Consider the following 19,188-nt stretch of genomic DNA (forward strand, 5'->3'; position numbering starts at 1 on the left):
AGTGGAATTTAATCTTGTCAAAAATTAAATTGGTATCATGTCAAGTTTTCAAAGGAAAGAGAAAAGCAAAAGATTCAAATTTCTCTTCTGAGGACGGGGATTTCTCAAGAGACTGACCTTTTTGATTTGGGCCAAGTTACTCGTCTATAAACATGAAAATGGAAATCATGCAGTCCTATTATTTTAAAAAGTGGTTTTAGGTGAAATTTTTAAAGATATATGAAAGTACTGTGAAATCCTATGATAAATAAAGCAACAGAAAGTTGTTTTTCAAATAGTAATCATTGGAAAGACCGATTTTAATGCCGCACCCCCAATAACCTCACGTGCAATATAGGCCTTAGCTCTGCAGTTCATTAATTCAGAAAAAATATAGAAAACTTTGTATACCTTGGTCTGTGAATCTGTCATTCTGTAAGTTTGGCTACATCCTCCAACAACCCTCATGGTTCCTCTGCCCCATCCCAACACATATGTCATATGACCCCTATTTCTCACTTGGCTATTCAGTTAGTTATACGCCACAGCTAAAATCTCAGAAACTTACGGTATAAATGGAAAGTTGAATTTAGACTAATGATCTTCAAACTGGGCTCCACGTAACCATTAAAATCTCCTTGTGGAGGCATGAATCTCTGTGGACACATTCAAATTTGTATCCATACCGTCTTCACTGGGCCACAAGCTTAATTTGTGATTTTTTTGGGGGGGGTGGGTAATAAAATACCAACAGAAGAATTGCACACATTTGAAGAGTTTGAAAATTGCCAAGTTTAAAAATCCTTAAGGCAGCATATTTTTCACATTGTAGTAGTCTAATATAAAAAATTTCCTATGGACTATACAAAGAAATGCAGGAAACATCCTTAATGAATGAAATCCTCACTATCAGGTTCATAGTACCTGATAGGCAGGTAACTTCTATAAAAACAAGAAATAAACTATGGAGACTTTATTCAAAGAGCCCCATTAAACAAACAAAAAGCAACAAACAAACAAAACCCACAAAACTTGTGTTTTACCAAAGACTGCGATTCATGGGGTCGCAAAGAGTCGGACACGACTGAGCGACTGATCTGATCTGATCTGAGTGTAAAGTGGAAAAAAAAATCAGCCAAAAAATCAAAGCAATTCAAACAAAATGTGATTTCAATCATGTACAGCCATTGACAAACTTCCACATTCTGGTCTTCCACATTCCACCATTTTACTTAAACCACATTTGCTAATTCTCTACCTATTAGTCCTTTAACAGGAATGAAAGATACTGAAAGGCAGTGACCCCGCTTTCACTTCCAGCAGATGACAAAGTCAAAAGTGGACTCTGGCCTTGAACAGCTGTGTGCTCTGGGATGGCCTCCCCCACCCCCAACCCCCCCGACCCCTGCGCCGCAATTTTTTCTGTTGTCAAACAGGGGTAATAGCCCCCACTTCACTCAATAATAGTGAAGATAAAAGATCCACGTCAGCGTCCATCAAGGGCCTAGGAAAATACCAGTCTTGCATTAGGCACCTTTAAACCCTTAGCACAACTCCTCCCCTGGGGAGCACACTAAGCCTGCTGAGGGCAGCTGGCTCTGGCTCCCTCCCTCACACTTCAAACCCACAGTTCCTCTCCTCCCTCCTGCAGGGGCCAAGAGATACCTCCTCAGGTGTGAAGGCGATCCCTCAACTCGCGGCCGGTCTCCTACATGCCCGGGCACTTTGCTCCAGGAGGTCCCTCAGAGAGGGGAGAATTATGCATTCCACGTTCTCTTCACTCTCCCTGGGCTGGCTCCTTTCTTTAAACCTTAAACATATTCTAGTTTCTTGCTTTAAAAAAGAAAGGAAACTTCTTTGACTCCACCTCCAGGACAGTCCTATCTTTTGTTTCTACTTCAAGGCCACTTTTTACAAAGTTGTTTGAACTGGCTGTGTCTGGGTCCTCACCTCCCACTCACTCCTCCGTTTACTTGAAATTTGGCTTCCAGCTCCACCAAAGCGAAGAAACGTTTGTCAGCAAATCCCCAACGATTTCCTTGTTCCTTTCAGCGGCTGCTTCTTGGGCCTTATCACATCTATAGCATTCCTAGTTCCCCGGGGCTGGGGCACTGCGGAAGATTCCCCTCTGTAACCCTGCCCGAGAGTCTGACACCGAGGCCGCCCGTCTCACCTCCCCCATATCCTTCGTGAGTTTCTCTTTCTCTGGCGATCCCCAAACGTCGGTCTTTCTCAAGGCCCACTCACTGCCTCCCTCCTTCCTTTCTTCAGCATTCTTTCCCTCGGTAAATTCATCCACACTCTCTGCGTCCACCCGTAAGGTGAACAGAAAGCCCTCTTTGTCCCTACAGTTCTGGTTTACCTCTGTTTTTCCAGACTAATTGTTGATCGCCACCCTTCCCCTAAAAGTCCTAGTTAGGATGGAAACAAACGATACACTCCCCATATCACTTACTATTTGTATGCAGATGACTCCGAATTGGGGCCTTAAAAGCACAGAGGCTGAGAAGGTGGGCCCTCGAGTCAGCCCCCTGGGTTTAAACCCTGCTCCATTGCTTTATTAGCCTCTGAGACCCTGGGGCGATAATGTAATCTCTCTGCACTTAAGAAATCTTACCTACAAAACAGGAATACTAACACGGACTTCTTTTAGAATCAAGGGTTAAATGAACACATGCGAAGGCCTTTGCATACGGTCTACCATATTTTTAAGTGAATAAATTTAGCTATCTCAAACTTGTCTCCTGAGTTCCTGACGTTGTAGTGAGTAGAATAAGGTGAGTTCAGGTGAGATTTCCTGGGGGGGGGGGGGTGGGCAGGGGAGGAGCAAGAGGTGACTTAGTCTGTGTGGGCTTTTTATCACTTGTAAATTCTTTGGATACCACTATTCTCCCATCAAACAGGCTGAATTCCTCACTGAAGACTCCTGTGACCTTTGAACAATCCTTCCAAAGGTAAATATCGGTCATCCATGGGAATGACGGTGGTCTATTTTTCTGTGCACTTTCAGAGAACTGCTATACAATTTACGCTTAATATTGGCTGGGGATAACTTGGTGGAAATAAACTCTGCTTCTAAAATGCTTGGGTCAAGTCATTTTTATTTTTCATGACTGGCCATTTCCACCATTCCTAAAACATCAAAATTCTTCAGTGACAACTTGGATATGGATCAGCTCAACAGTTTCTTGGCAATTAAAAGAAAAAAAAAAGATGTAATTTTAGAAAATACTTTAGGAATGAGAATGTTGCTATATATTTTAGGAAACTGAGCACAGTTTCACCTCTTTTAGATTTTATGGCTAACTTTTCTATTTTCCATAGATTTCTCATAATACCTACGGAAGTGTGTCTTACTTTGATTGAAACTTTTCAAAATAGGAGAGATTTTATTTTATACATGTTTTCTCATGTTTCTCAATTTCGTATCTTCATTTTCATCTGATACACTAGCCTAACTAACTACAACAGTTTGCATTTACAGACTTTGTTTTTTAACCTAGGAGATGATCCTTCCTTCTGTGCATCTCTCCAAAGCTTGTGGATGAATTACAAAGCTTGTGTATACCCAGAGGGCTTTTTCTTAAGCACTCCCTGTTTGATCTGTGACTCAGCATTGTGTTCCCTAACCCCTTCCTCTCCTGAAATTCTGTTCCTTCTTTAAGACCCAGTTTAAAATACAGTTCTAAGAGCCTTCTCTGTTCCCAGAGAGAAAAATTCCCCCCTTCCTCTGACAGATACCTCTGTTTAGCCCTTGGTTCTGGCTTCTCTGGTGGTTCAGATGGTAAAGAATCTGCCTACAATGCAGGAGACCAGGGATCAATCTCTGGGTTAGGAAGACCCCTGGAGAAGGGAATGGCTACCCACTCCAGTATTCTTGCCGGGGAATTCCATGGACAGAGGAGCTTGGCGGGCTACAGTCCATCAGGTTGCGAAGAGCCGAACATGACTGAGTGACTTTCTGCTTTATTGTATAATTAACTGTCTATGTCTTCCTACTCCAGTACATCCTGGTCCTGGGGAGCAGAAATGGGTCTCACCTATCCTTGTACCCCTCATGCACCAGTGTCTGAGGCAGAATATGGTTATTACCCATTGAGCATTTACCCTGTGCAAGGCCTCTTCTAGACTCAGGACCTAGTGAAGAAGGAACTATTATACCCATTTTATAGATGAGTAAACTGAGGCTTGGAGAAGTTATGTCAATCATCCAAGGTTGTACAGCTGCTGAGAAGAGACAGCACTCACCCCTTATGGACAGTGACTCTTCTGCTTGATTAGATAAGCATAAGATTTTGTTTTGCTTCTTTAGGAGGAAATATGGCTCCAGAGACTGAGCTTTTAACCTCAGCTATACATATATAGTGAAATCAAGAGGAAAAAATAATTTTACCAAAAAAAAAAAAGTTGCATATAGTTTTCCTTTTTTTTTTCTCTGTTGATAAACAAAACAAAGCAATGCTGTGTGAACAGCTTTAAATTTTTCTTTGTGAAAACAGGACAAGTATGAAGTCAACCTAGTTTTTTACCACTTATAGTTAACAATTCTGAGTGAGTCAGTGGGAAAGTCAGGGCTGCACTAAAGCCACATTTGTGTTTCAAATGTTTCTATACTTATATTGACTACTCTAGATTCAACAGTTGAGTAAGAAGTTTCCATGATTGTAAAGGGTTGGGGTGGGGGTGATAATATTGACTAAATTACTTTCAACTGATGAACAGGTTGGATTCTGAAAATTCTGTCTCTAGGAAGGGCCACAGAAGCCCATGTAACCAGCGATGAGAGCACTAGTCTGAGTCAGCAGGCCAAAGGTTTCTGCCACCACCAATGCTCACTTTACCTCTGTGTGTTTAAGCTTGAAGTTGGAGAAATGGCCCCTATGTTCCTCTAGGGAGATTGTCCAGAAGAGCTTTTAAAATGAGATTATTTTATTATTGCTGTTGGTATTATTTTTAAACAATATTATCTAGTATTCAGATAGGTTTGTATGGGGAGCAAAGGTTTTGAATGGGAAAATGGGATTCTAAGAGCCAGTTTCTGTCTGCTCCCTACCAACACTATTTGGTAGAGGGATCTGGAAGGTCTGGGTTCCCACTGCTCTGTGTGGGATTTCCCTAGGTTTCAAGCCCAAAGCTGGGAACAAGAGGAGGGACCAGGTGGAGGGGAGAGGGCCAAGGGAACTGAAACCACCACCACACCAGGCCTTTCCCAAGTCATGCTTTCCTCCCTTCAGATCTGAGTTTGGGCCTAAGAGTTTGTTCCTACTGTGTGTTCAGCAGAGCTCTTACCCCTTATCCCTCAGTAACAAAACTAATCCAACGGCACTGCCTACCTCAGGGTTAATTGTGGAAATGAAATGCTCTGTAAACTCCATGGATGTTAAATGTTATTCTGAGTCATCTCAGCATATTTGGGGGATGGGACTTAGCAGTTAAGGAAACTGTCCAGTGAAATGAAGTGTTATCTTATTATTTAAAAATTTAACTTATTATTTAGTGACATTGTTTAGTACCCTCCAAACAGTATGCTCAGTGTTTTGTCTTCTCTATTTATTCCTCTTAAGACCTGGATAAAATTGGTACTTCATTTTCTCCATTTTACACATTCAAAAATTAAAAGATTGAGTCATCTGCCCAAGGTCATCCATTTTATAAAAAGCAGAGCTAGGAGTCATAACCGATGCCAAGCCTTTGTGGTCAACCACAACATAAAAGATTACACAGACAATAGAAGCGTCATCTCTTTTCTCCAGTTCACAGCTCACTGTTTCCTTGCACTGTATGCTTTTAGAGATTTAGTGGCTTATCAGTCATGCACCCTTATTAGACAATATTACAATGATAACAGTTGTCTCTTTAGGACTCTTCAGTTAAGTGGAGGTGGGGTGGAGTGGACTAGGCTGGTGATTCCTTCCTATACATTAAGTGCCCCAAAAATGAGGATCCTAAGAAAGGCTGGTCAGAAATGTGAAATAGTAATGCTTAAAATAAAATGGCAAAACTGAAAGTACTTACTCATTAAAGTAACTGGTGATTTAGAAATGTACTTCTCAGTTGGTCCTAGATCTTTTCCCTAGAGAGACTCCTTTCTCCGCTGGAGGTTGAAGCGTCAGGTGGGAGAGCCCAGAACCTGGGCTCAAGGCAGGTAAATTCACCTCTGGGGGCTGCTCCGTTTGTGAGCCAGCGTCTGGGGAGAAGAGGCCATTTCCGGTGGCATCTGGAGCAAATAACATAAATCAGCACTTTCTTGCATTAGGAAGTGGAAGACTAATGACGGAAGCGTTAAGAACTGGGCAAATACGAAACAAACTGGTAAGTAAATCAAACTAGAGCTTCTTCCTGAAATTTGGCTCTTAGCTTGCTTTCATTTCACATTTCTAAGTAATCTGGGTGTAATGTCTATTGACTCTTGCTTTGTTTCATTTTAACAATTCAAACTCTGGGTTCTTATCACCCTTATTTGTGTGGTTTGTCCACAGCTGGGAAAGCTATTAGAAGGGGAAAGGGGGAAAGACTGGGGACTGGAAGCAGAAGTGAAAAGAGAGATAAGAGAAAATGATGAGAGGAAGACTGGTCCCTTTTCTAATTAATTTTTTAAAGTCAGAATCCTGAATTTTTGTATGGGGGCATTAGAGTTTACAGGCCACTTTCCAATCCCTTCCCTTGCTCCTCCCACCTCCTGTGGGTGGCAGGATAGGCCATTCTGCAGCTGCAGAAAGCAAGGGGTCTCAGCCACAGGCCTCTGGTAAACAAAGTGGCAAAGCCTCCTCTCCTGCTCCCCTGGAAACCATCAGGTGACAGGAAAGGGAAATGGGAAATGGTTCTCTGATTGATTAGATAAGCTCAGAGCTTTGTTTTGTTTGGGAAGGATCTGACTTGGAAGAGGAGTATCACTTCTACACATCCCAAGAGGAAAGAGAAGGAAGAAATAAATCAGAAAAAAAAGAAAACAAGAGGAAGTGAAGTTTTAGAAGTTTTCTCCCAAGAGTGAACTTTCTAAAGTATGTCAAACACTTTAGGATAAGGTATCTCTCCATTGCTTTAAATGGTGTAAGATACCTAAGGAACAAGAGTAATAGATTCCAAAATAGTGCTGAAATAATGTCCTTCATCCCTTGATTTTTTTTTTTTAATTCTGTTTCAGGTAAATTGGCCTATTAAGTGATGCATTTATCTTTTCTTGAAAAATATTACTTTACTTTGCTCACTGCTCAATGTATGGCTTAAGAATTAATCCCACACATTACACTGTTTTTATATCCTATTTTCTATAGCCACAAATCAAATTATTTCACACTTTTCCCATGAATTTAATTACAATCATTACTGTGTCTCAAGGCAGGGCTGTACCTAGAACCCAACTGATAACTTTTGTATTTTAAACTTCAGAGTGGCTTGTGACATCACTTTGAAAATGTGCCATTATTTGATTCTAGCTATTCTACAAATGAGTTGCAAATCTAACTTTAGTATTTTAAAATTCAGAGTAATTTGTGAAATAACTTTGAAAACTTGCCATTATTTTGAGTCTAGCAATTCTGTAAATGAGTTGCAGATCTTTCCAGTTCTCTAAATTCCAGCTAGTGTGTACATGGTGAGAATAAAAGAACAATTTAGAGGATGACTAAAATTCACATAATCATCCTAAGACCAGAGAACAGAGGAGCTGTAATAATGCAAATGCTAATCTCACTTGTACTCTTTAAATTCAAAATAAAATTTTTTGAGACCAAGTAACAGATTATTTCCTACAGATTTTCTTACTTCCAAGAACTTATTATGATATATGGAGAGAGTTACAATTGCTGTTCTGGCCCCATTTCATGTTCTATAGCTCAGTGAGCTGGCTTTCTCACCCAGCTTTTTCCTAAAAGATAATGAGAACTATGCATGTATAATGTTTTACACTTAAAATGTGCTATCACAATAAATCCTGGTTTACAAAGTAAGGCAAGCTCTCATTATCTTCACTTTGCAGATGGTGAAACTGAGGGAGAGCTGAAATGACATACGTCACCTTGATGGGTCAGCATAGGATGGAGCACACCTGAGTGCAGGCGGGCATGTTCACGGCCCTCTGCGGGGGAAGTCAGACAGGGTACACTGGCCTCACTGTCATCTTTACACCATTTTGCTTGTTTCTAGAAGCTACTTAATGCACAGGGTGCAAAAGTTCAAAAGGTGTATGAGAAGTAAGTTTCTTTCCCTTTCTTGTTCCCTAATCCCTTACTCTTCTTTCTAGAAACAATACTGTCACACCTTGTCTATTCTACCAGAAATATTCTCTGCAGATATTCTATATGTCTCAGAAATATTTTATTCTCTTTTTTCCTTTTGAAAGAGTCAACTTCCATTTTTATTGAAGGCTCTGGAAAAAATACAAACGCCGCTTAGAACCAGTAGTAAACTGCAAAAAATCTGGTAAATCATCCAGACTGTTGTAAGCACTTAGATGTTTGAAATGCTGTAGAAAACTTGAGAGTCACAACAGCCTATGAAAAGAGGTGGGCTACTGTCCTTTTGGGTTTGGCCCTGATATCCCATCTGGGGATAACTCAGAAAGCTTGATCTTGATTTGTGATGTGGTAATTTCATGTCTTTTGATGGAGAGGACTGGAGCCAGAGCGATGATGCTATGAAATAAAGTGAACTGCCGCATGTCTGACTTTGGGGCCAAACAGACTTGGGTTTGAAACTTGATTCTTTGACTTTGGGAGTCACTTAACTCCTCTGTGACACTGCAATTTTCTCATCTGTGAAATAAGGATAGTAATAACCACTACCAAGAGGCATGGGTTTAAGGAGAAAATAGATCCAAGTACCAGGTACACTGCCATGGCTAGTAAAATATATCTGTATCATTAGTCATGGCTCATTTTATTCAGTCTTTCCCTCATTCATTCAAAATAATTGTGGTAGGCACTGTACGAAGTGCTGGGGAGAAATTGCTGTGAATATGGTGGGGGGAAACCCCAAAAAACCCTTGCCCTTATTGAGTTGATCTTTTTGTTAGGGGAGGCAGGTACTAAAGAGCAAGTGAAATAATACGTTAGATAAATGAGGATAGGAACATGATTGCTGGATAGGGTGAATGTAAGGACTGCGGGTTGGAATTTTAAATAGGGTGGTGACGGGGTTCATGCAGCACTTTGACATGTTAAATATTTTAAGCTGAAAGAATGTGAGAAACAGCAGGTACTGAAAAGACTCTGACCACCACCCCCACCCTTCCCCACCCAACCCTGAAGCAAGTCTTAAGACCCTGTGTGGGAGAAGCTCTGTCCATTTAAGAAAGAAACATCCTTGGACTTCCCTGATAGCTCAGATCATTAACAATCCGCAGATCCCTGGGAAGATCCCCTGTTGAAGGGAATGGGCATCCACTTCAGTATTCTTGCCTGGAGAATTCCACAGACAGAGCAGCCTGGGGGCTACAGTCCATGGGAACGAAAAGAGTTGGACATGACTGAGCGTCCTACACATACACAGCATCCTTATCTCTGAAGACAAAGGGACTCCGAGGAATTCCAATAAACAGGGCTTGCTAAGTTCCCTCAGTTCACTGCCCTTAACTCTCACCCTTTGTCCTATTGATCTTCAAATCCAGTTTGAAAACATTCAGGCCTATTCAATGGATTCGAGTTTGAACAAACTCTGGGAGATAGTGAAAGACAGGGAAGCCTGGCATGCTGCAGTCCATGGGGTCGCAAAGAGTCAAATAGACTGAGTGACTGAATATCAACAAGAATCCTCCCTTTGGGTCTTCATTTCTTTAGAAAGGCTAATTTGTAACTTTTCTCTTGTTAATTTGTCTTTTGTTACAGAGATCCTGCTAAGAACAGTGCAGTGGAAGTAAACAACCTTGGTTCAGAGGAGGCTGCTGTTGAGAAGTTGAGGGTGGAGGTGGGGGGATGGAGCAAACTTGGTGGAAATCTGGTGGGAGGAAGCACCAAGCAGAGAGAACAACAAGGAAACGAATTGACTGGGCTGGAGAGAACAAGGGAGGAAGACACAGGAGATGGACTTTCTTCACACAGAGAAGAGAGAGGCAGATGGTGACGGAGTCCTTGGGCCTAGAAAAGAAAACATCGGTCTCCAAGGCCCTTGCTGAATCATCTAACTCCGGGGAAAACAAAACCGAACTTTAAGTCCCGCCCTGATGCTCTGGGACTTAACCATCCCCTGCCCAGGGGACTTATTGCCCCCCTGCCCAAAACCTCCCACCCCCTGTTCAACTACAAATGCCATCTCAGCTGAAGATTACTGAAAACGTCCTGCCTGCCTAACATTTCCCTCATCGCTTCCACAAACCTCCCTTTAAATATGAAGCCTCCCTGATCCCTCTCACACGCAGCCTGGTCGTTAGGCCGACTGTCACCCCTCCTTGCCTGAATAAAGGTAACTACTTCTCTTGAGGTCGTCCCTCCTCCTTTTCTGCCTTGGCCCGAACTGTACCTTACAGCTGGGAATTCCCTGGTGGTCCAGTGGTTAGTTAGGACTCCATGCTTTCACGCTGTGGGTGCGAGTGAGGGCTTGGGTTCCATTCCTGGTGGGATCCTGGAGAACTAAGATACCATAAGCTACACTGTGGGGCCCAAAAAAACAAAAATTCAGGGAGAGGGGCAGATTAAGGGTCATTGAAAGGACTTGGGCTTGTTATTTGAAAGCTGTTGTGAGGGGCTTGAGCAGAAAATTAACACCCACCTTAATAAGATTGGGATGTGAGGGAAAGCAGGAAGACCAATTAAGGAAGTTACCAAGTAATGCAGGAGTTGAGGCTTAAACCAGAGTGACATTAGCCAAGGAATGAGAAAGAGTCAGATTCTGGATATATTTTGAAGTAGAGGTGACAGGATTTGCCTGTGGAGAGAGGACGGGGTGTGAGAGAAGGGGGGAATATAGAGCTAGCTCCATGGCTCTTGGCCTGAGCACAAGAGGGACGAAGTTACTGAGATGGAGAATCTCTGGGAGAAACAGATTTGGGGGTGGATGGCTTGTTCCCTTTTTGAGATTCCTTGTACACATCTAAAGTCAGCTGTGGGGCGGGGATTTGGCACTGGGCAGAAAGGACTAGCCTAGAGAGAGCAGTTTGGTTTGGGTTTGGATGCTGTTGCCAATGGAGATGGTGAAGCTACAGAAGAAAAGAGGTCTGAGAATTCCTGGGAGGTCAGGAAGAGGAGAGGGAACCTGGAAAGGGCCTGAGAAGGAAGAGTCAGTGACCGCAAGAACAAAGTATAAGGTCCTGGAAGCCAAGAGGAAAACGTGTTTCAAGGGAGGAAGGATGGTCTCAGTCAGAGATAGGTAATAAGTCAAGTGGGATGTTTGACCACTGGCAGGACATTGGGTGACCTAGACAGTGTTGGGGACAACTGCTGATTACAGTGGTTAAGAGAATGAGAGGAGAATTAGTGGCAGTGCCACCCTCCAGGAGTTAAACTATAAGCAAAGGGAAACTAAAGATGTGGGGAAGTGGGGGGAAAAGAAATTTTGTTCCTTTTAAGATGGGAACAACAGTAGCGTGTTTGTATGCTTACAGGAATGATTCCATAAACAGGGAACAAGATGCTGCAGGAGGAATGGGAGAGAATTCTGGAGCCATTCCCTTGAGTTGGTGAAAGGACTGGTCTCTAGGGCCCAAGTGGAGAGGTTGGCCTTGGATAGGACGGTGGACATTCAACCAAAGAAATGCCAGGAAAGACACAGGATGTGGTGAAGGTACCAGCGGGTAGGGGTTTTCCTGACTGCTCTTTTCTCAGGGAACTAGGCAGCAGGGTCCAGGTCACCAACTGAGAGTGAACCTGGGGAGGGTGGTATTAGAGGTCTGAGGATGGAGAAGTGAAAGTGAAGTCAAAGTCACTCACAACTGTTTGCGACCCCATGGACTATACAGGCCTTGGAATTCTCCAGGTCAGAATACTGGAGTAGGTAGCCTTTCCCTTCTCCAGCGGGTCTTCCCAACCCAGGAAGATCTGGCGGCTTCCCAAACTGGGGTCTTCTGCATTGTGGGTGGAGAAGGTATGAAATAGTCATCTGGGGAATGAGGAGGCTGTCTACTCAATAGCATGGGGCCCCACTCAAAGCTGGGAGCCCTTACTTGGATGGGCTTCCCTGGTGGCTCAGACGGTAATGAATCCACCTGCAATGAAGGAGACACAGGTTCAATCCCTGGATCCCTAGGAGAAGGAAATGGCAACCCACTCCTGAGAAATCCCATGGACAGAGGAGCCTGGCGGACTATAGTCCATGCTCAACAGGGGTGTTTGGTTTTCTCTAGTCTGTTTCAGCCGCAGAGGTGCAGGTACAGAGTAGGCAAAAATAATATTTATTCAGATTGGAGTTTTGCCTTTCAGTTTCTGTTTATATTAATGTGCCATTACAAATTTACAATTTGTTTTAAACCATAATTTATTTAAAAGCAAAATCACAAAAGCCCAATATTATAATTTAGTGAAAATATTCTGAATATAATGGCAGAAATGATCTTTCTTTAATAGCAACAATTTTTAACAGATCTGGCCGCAGATTAATTTAGACTTATCTCTATATGAGCCATTATCATTTTATCTACAGTTTCCATTTTAAGGAACACTTATTTTTTTTATCTTATTTAAATGGAGTATTTCAAACAGGCTAGAAATCAGCCCACTAAATACTTATTTATAAATGCACTTATTTCAGCCAGCTGGCATGGCGTGTGTCTGTGTACAAATCAGTGACTGGCCACCTTAAGGAAGAGGACCAAATTTGGCAAACCACAACTCTATGTGTTTTCTTCACTTGTATGACTTGAAACAGTATACATTTTTGATCATTTCTCTTCAAATCATTTGCATTTAGCGCTTTCAAGCACGTATGAATAATTTGTTTCTTTGGTGGCACAAAGTCTTCTTTGAGAGTGTGTTAAGAATTTTGAGACTGGATCAAAACTTCTCATGAGTTGAATTTGGAAACTGAACTAAATTCTGCACTAATTTAGTACATGCAAGCTTTTGCCTTATAGAGGAGCAAGGCCAGAGTTGCTGGAGTTTGGGAGCTTACAGGTTGACAAGAGCCCAATTGGTGGTTTCACCAGGATGAGAGAGGAATGGAATTTATAAAGACCTCATTCTGTCAGGATTGTTTCAACTTTTCTGCAAACCTTCTTTGGAATTTTTATGTTTTATGCAATTTCTCTATTCTGCTCCAGTGTAGCTTCATAGTTCAGAGCATGGCCTTTATAGGCCAAAGAAATGAGTTCAGAGTCTGAAGTTTGTAATCTGTGAGCTGAGTGACTTTGGGAAAGTCACTAACCTCTCTGGCCCAGTTCCACTTGTGGGGATTGAATAGGCCAAAGGCTAAGTAGAGTGCTTAGCAATTGGTCTATGCTCAAATTATTCTAGGAATTAGTATACATACATCCATGCTTTAGTAATACAAAATAATTACTAAGTTATCCTAATAAATTAGCAGTATAAAAATAGATTTTTAAGTGGCTAACCATGGAGCTTGGACCAAAGACTTGGCCTCCTGAGTCTTGGTCCCCTAGTCCCAGAGACATGGTCCATAAATTTCAGGAAAAATAAAAGGTTATAAACCTTTTTCACAAAGAATAATTTAATACACTAGGAGAATTGCATCTTGAATTATTTAGCAATATTCTTTACCTTTAAATAGCATTAAACTTTATTAGAAGATTACCAACTTAGTTTTCTGAATCTAGTGTTTCTCCTTCCCCCACCTCCTCTCCGCCTCGCTCATATCACCGTCTTAACCATTTGCAAGTGTACAGGGCAGTACTGCGAAGTACATTCACACTGTTGTGAAACAGACCTCTAGAACTTTTTTGTCTTACAGATCTGAAAAACTCTACCCATTAAACCGTATCTTTCATTTGCTGCTCTTCACAGCCCCGGGGAACCACCATTCTACTTTTCTGTTTCTATGAATTAGGCTGCAATAGACACTTCATGGGCTTCCCTGGTAGCTCAGCTGGTAAAGAATCTGCCTGCAATGTAGGAGACCCTAGTTCGATTCCTGGGTCAGAAAGATCCCCTGGAGAAGGGATAGGCTACCCACTCTAGTATTCTTGGGCTGCCTTGCTGGCTCAGCTGGTAAAGAATCCACCTGCAATGCGGGAGACCCCAGTTCAATCCCTGGATTGGGAAGATCCCCTGGAGAAGGGAAGGGCTACCCACTCCAGTATTCTGGCCTGGAGAACTCCATGGACTGTATACTCCATGGGGTCACAAAGAGTTGAACATGACTAAGCCACTTTCAGTTAACTTTCAGACACCTCATAGAAATGGAATCACACAGCATTTGTCTTTTTGTGTCTGGCTTATTTCACCTAACATAACATCCCCAAGGTTCATCCATGTTGATGTAGGTAACAGGATTTCCTTTTCACAGGCTGAATAATATTCCACTTCCACTTCGCTAAAGGTCACCAGGTCAGCATATCTGTAAGAGCACAGTTTTGTCCAAACCCAGGCCAGCTCTCGAAGATACTCATTTTGAGATATTTAAGAGTCAGTTGACTATTGGTGACAACAAAATTTCCTTTCCACGATCCATGTTGGCATAAACTACGCAAATAAAGAAGCTATATTCTAGACCTGGAAAATGCTAGGAGCATCATTTTTTTTCTTGCCCAGAGAGGCTGGCAGAGAGTCCTCTTTTACCTTTCACATTCATCATCTGTGTTTGAGAATTTTCTCTTTAAAATGGCTTTTACTTTCAAGTTGTCATATTGGAGGGGGCTATTCACAACACCGTCAGTTTAAAAATATCTGGGTATTTTGGGAATGTAAGCTGGTGCAGTCGTTACCATATGATTCAACAATCTCATTCCTGGGCATACATACAGATAAAACTATGATTTAAAAAGATACGTGCACTCCAGTGTTCACAGCAGCACTATTCACAATAGGCAAGACGTGGAAAAACCTAAATGTCCATTGACAGATGAACGGATAAAGAAGATGGGGTACAGATACACAATGGAATACTACTCAGCCATAAAAAGGGATGCATTTGAGTCCTTTCTGATGAGGTGGATGAACCTATTATACAGAGTGATCAGATCAGATCAGATCAGTCGCTCAGTCCTGTCCGACTCTTTGCGACCCCATGAATCGCAGCACACCAGGCCTCCCTGTCCATCATCAACTCCCAGGTGAGTCAGAAAGAGAAAGATAAATATCGTATTCTAACACACATATATGGAATCTAGAAAAATGGTTCTGAAGAATTTATTTACAGGGCTGCAATGGAGAAACAGCCATAGAGAATAGACTTATGGACATGGGGAGAGGGGAGGAGAGGGTAAGACGTACGGAAAGAGTAACATGGAAACTTATATTACCATATGTAAAATAGATAGCCAACGGGTATTTGCTATATGGCTCAGGAAACTCAAACAGGGGCTCTGTATCAACCTAGAGGGGTAGGATGGGGAGAAAGATGGGAGGGAGGTTCAAAAGGGAGGGGACATATGTATAGCTATGGCTGATTCATGTTGAGATTTGACAGAAAACAACAAAATTCTGTAAAGCAATTATCCTTCAATAAAAAAATTAAAAAAAAAAAAGGTATGGTACAGATACAGAATGGACTACTACTCAGCCATAAAAAAGAATGAAATAATGGCATTTATAGAACCATGGATGGACCTAGAGATTATCATACTAAGTGAAGTCAGAAACACAAGGACAAATACCATATGGTATCACTTGTATATGGAATCTAAAATATGACACAAACAAACTTATCTGTGAAATAGAAACAGACTCACAGACATAGAGAACAGACTTGTAGTTGCAACAGGGTGGGCTGTGGGGAGGGGTGCATTGGAAATTTGGGATTAGCAGATTCAAACTATTATATATAGAATGGATAAAAAGGAAGACCCTACTGTATAGCACTATATTCAATATTCTGTGATAAACTGTACTGGAAAAGAATATGAAAAAGAATGTATATATGTGTATAACTGAACCACTTGTATAAAAAAGTTAATATTTTAAATCAACTATACTTCAATAAAATAAAACTTATTTTTTTAATGCATGCTTTTAAGTGGTGTTATATGTTAATTCTAAGAATGCTAACATTATTTGCTGAAACCAAAATGCTCACCCTTCATCTGTGTGCATGGAGGATTATGGATGCAGTAATTTATCTTCAAAGCTTCTGAAACTTGGTCATACAACATTTATAGAGGCAAGTTCTAATATCTTAAATATTGGATATTTAAATATTAACTGCAGTTAATTAACATTAACTGCAAAATTCCTGACCATGAAATTGTCTTCTTATGGGAGGTAGAAATTGCTTAATATTTTTGATGCATGCTACTCTTCCTTTCCTTTTTTTTTAAGATAAATCTCGATGAGTGCCTCCAGAGCCAGGTGCAGTGCCTGACACCAGTGGGTACAAGGTTGAGTAAAATATAGTCTCCTTGTTCAGGAGCTCCCTGTCAGTCAGGGAGGAACACAGAAGCAGAGGATTATAATTCAATGTTGGAAATGCGGTTACAGCCTTATGTTAGGGCATCACTTCTATCACTGAAAAAGGATTTGAAACATCTTAATGAAGATATGAAAATGACTGAAAATAGCACTGTGAAAAGTGGCTTCCGGTTAGACTCTCTTCCTAAAGACATTTGCCTTGTAAAGATAATGAGTGCCCCAAACAGCATCACTTGCTTTGTATGTCAGCTGTGCATCACTGTTCCGTTCTACCAGTAAAATGGTAGGCTTTTAAATATTTTTCCAAATTATCATTCACAAAAATCACGCCTTCCTTGCCTTCCTTTCTTTCTCCTTTAGGCTGTTTCTTTCCTTAACACATTTCGTTGTTGAATCTCTGAAATACATTCAAATAAGTGAAAATGGAGAACTACAAATTGCTCCTATTTCTCTGATGTTCACCAGTTTAACCTATGAGTCATATGTCAACATTCTGTTTTCTTTGTCATGATTTCTAACTGTTGTATAACTGTGGACTTAGTCACTTGATATATTGGTATCAGAAGAAAAAGATTCTGTGTTTATGTTCCATATATGCATTTATTCTTGGTGATGGAAGCTAATTAAATCTCAGAGTAGTTTTAAAATACATGACAAAAATTGCTAAGAAGAAAGAAATCTCTCTTTGCTGCTGGTTGAATAAACTCTGAGACTACGCAAGGACCCAATTTAAAATTAGTTCTAAACTAATGATCTTATTCCCCAAGTGTGTTGTTCTCAGTAAGTGAAGCCAACATTCACTTAATTGCTCCATGACAGAAATTACAAGGTCATCTGTGATTTCTCCATTGCCTTCATCCACCCAGAATAGAGTAGATTCTACCTGCTGAACCAAGCTTGGTTCAGTCCCCTGCTCTCCCTACAGCCTGGACCTCAGCTCAGATCTGCAGTCCTGCTGTGGCTTTCTGATTTATCTTCCCAACTATAGTCTCTTCTTCCTCTGCCCATTCTCTGACCTACTGTCTTTGCTGTTTCTAAGATGTAGATCATACACTTTCACTTCCCTTTCATAGGCTGAATTTAACCTGCTAAATCATGTCAAAATTTTTTCTGAAACCAGGCATGTTAGCCAAATACATGGTATGACCTCTATGAGGCATGCAGATCCCAAAGTGACAAGGCATCTGGGTTTCCTTAGATCACAAGAATAAATAATAATGGACACTTCCTGAGTATAGTATTCTGAGTACTTTGAGTCTATTAATTCCTTTTACAAAGTCAACAGTAATAATCCCTGCCATCATTTATTAGGAATCTACTTTCCATCCAGACATTAGGTGTCCATTAGCTGTCACCTTTTACCTTGCTTTTTTGGCCATGAGACATAAGGAGTCTTGGCTTCCTGGCCACAAATTGAACCCACTGCCCCCTCCAGTGGAAGTACAGTCTTAACAGAGGAACCACCAGAGAAGCCCCAGTTGTTCCCTTTTAAACCACTCTGCAGGATAAGTTCCCACCTCCGGGAAGGAGATGAACTGAGGGGAAGGATTTCTGAGAGGGTCAGGTGTTGCCCCAGGCCAGTCAGCTAGGAAGTAGTAACGTCCAGAGCCAGCCCACACCCCACAGTCCCTGCTCCCTGCCCACCCTCGGCACTGGGCACCGCACCACTTACACGCTTGTAGTGGTGCCGCATCAAGGAAGGTGATGGAGAGGAAAATTAAAACACTGTGACCAAGACAGGCCGGCTGTTTTGACTTAGGACCTGTGGGGAACAAACCTGGCGCTGAACTGACTTCACCAAATCCCTCACTTAACGTGTGACTGTTTTGGTTTTGGGCTTGTGTCTGGTTACGGCAGGCTCAGAAGTCCTGGACCTTTGGTGGAGTCATAGAATGTTAGCCTCCAGGATGAAACTGTCTCTTGCAGAGCGTGATTAACCACAGACAAAATTTTAGGAGGAAGTAGGCTAAGAAAAATCTGCAAATCTTGCCTGTCGTCTGCGGAGGCTGTCAAACAAAACTAGATGAGGAGCTTATCATGTCTTTAAGTGGGAACCCCCCCCAGATGCTTTGTCTGAATAAAATCTCTCGGTGGATGCCTTAAGAACAAGTGGTATATCCTTCATGGCAGGGGACCAGCTCACCAGCCTGAGGTAATTGTTTTACCTTGGCGCTGTGTCTGCTGACGAGGAACGCATACTTACAGGTTCAGGCAAGGACGAGTTCCTTATTGTCATGTCCAGTCATGGCTTAGTCCCGGAGGAGGAAGGAAGAGAGGTCAGGGGGCATACCACACTGTCACTCGTGCTAAGAGGAGAAGGCAGTGGGGAGCTCCTCTTGGCCACTTGCCGATCTGCTGGGTCATCCTCCTCCTATCAGGAGAGAGACGGCACTTCCGTCAGCGGGCTTGGGTGGGGGCAGCCACCTCAGCCAGCTGGAGAGCATGGCCCTGTGGCCTCGGGCTGCTGGGGAGCTGGCTCGGGCTTCCTCTTTCGTGGAGCTACTTTCATAGAGTCCTGACCCTTTTCTGCGCTCCGGGTTGAGCCCGGCGGCTGGCTCCCCACTTCATCTCAACCAATCTCACCCACTTCCTCAGACCAACGCTAGGATTTCCTAATCATTTCTTTTACATTTGGGGACAAAGATCTAAACTAATTGAGCCCTCAGTCTCTCACTTTCTGCTTTAAGTCCTTTCTCTTGGTGTTTGGACCATAAGAGACCATTTAGGACCTGAAAAGATTTTTCCCTGAAGGTTCTCAGCC

At 42.1% G+C, this 19,188-nt stretch overlaps 1 protein-coding gene and 1 long non-coding RNA gene across 10 annotated transcripts in view; one reads left to right on the plus strand and one right to left on the minus strand.

Moving 5' to 3' along the window:
• Positions 1-19,188, minus strand: part of PCED1B (PC-esterase domain containing 1B) — a 195,687-nt gene that overhangs the window by 53,936 nt on the left and 122,563 nt on the right. For 3 of the 6 annotated variants that reach the window (XR_015163731.1, XR_015163730.1, XR_015163732.1), the window contains exons 4-5: positions 18,631-18,798; positions 5,995-6,196 (exon numbers count right to left, since the gene is read on the minus strand). The gene's annotated coding sequence lies outside the window, so the exon portion shown is untranslated. Of the gene's footprint in view, positions 1-1,644; positions 2,161-5,994; positions 6,197-18,630; positions 18,799-19,188 lie in introns of those variants that run through there. The other 3 variants (XM_086399782.1, XM_086399784.1, XM_086399783.1) reach the window with 3 other exon arrangements.
• LOC147371751 (uncharacterized) lies at positions 1,951-10,394 on the plus strand. Of its 4 annotated transcripts, XR_015163736.1 has the most exons (7): positions 2,024-2,168; positions 2,633-2,756; positions 2,883-2,933; positions 6,236-6,291; positions 6,848-6,980; positions 7,958-8,171; positions 9,804-10,394. It is a non-coding gene; the product is annotated as an uncharacterized LOC147371751 (long non-coding RNA). The 4 variants fall into 4 exon arrangements; XR_015163733.1 differs by lacking the exon at positions 6,848-6,980 and having other exon boundaries at positions 1,951-2,168; XR_015163735.1 differs by lacking the exon at positions 2,024-2,168 and having other exon boundaries at positions 2,384-2,756.

This window comes from Bos grunniens, chromosome 5, assembly GCF_055505025.1.
Source record: "Bos grunniens cultivar Pamir isolate PY7600 chromosome 5, Bosgru_T2T1.0, whole genome shotgun sequence".
Classification (NCBI taxonomy): Eukaryota; Metazoa; Chordata; class Mammalia; order Artiodactyla; family Bovidae; genus Bos; species Bos grunniens.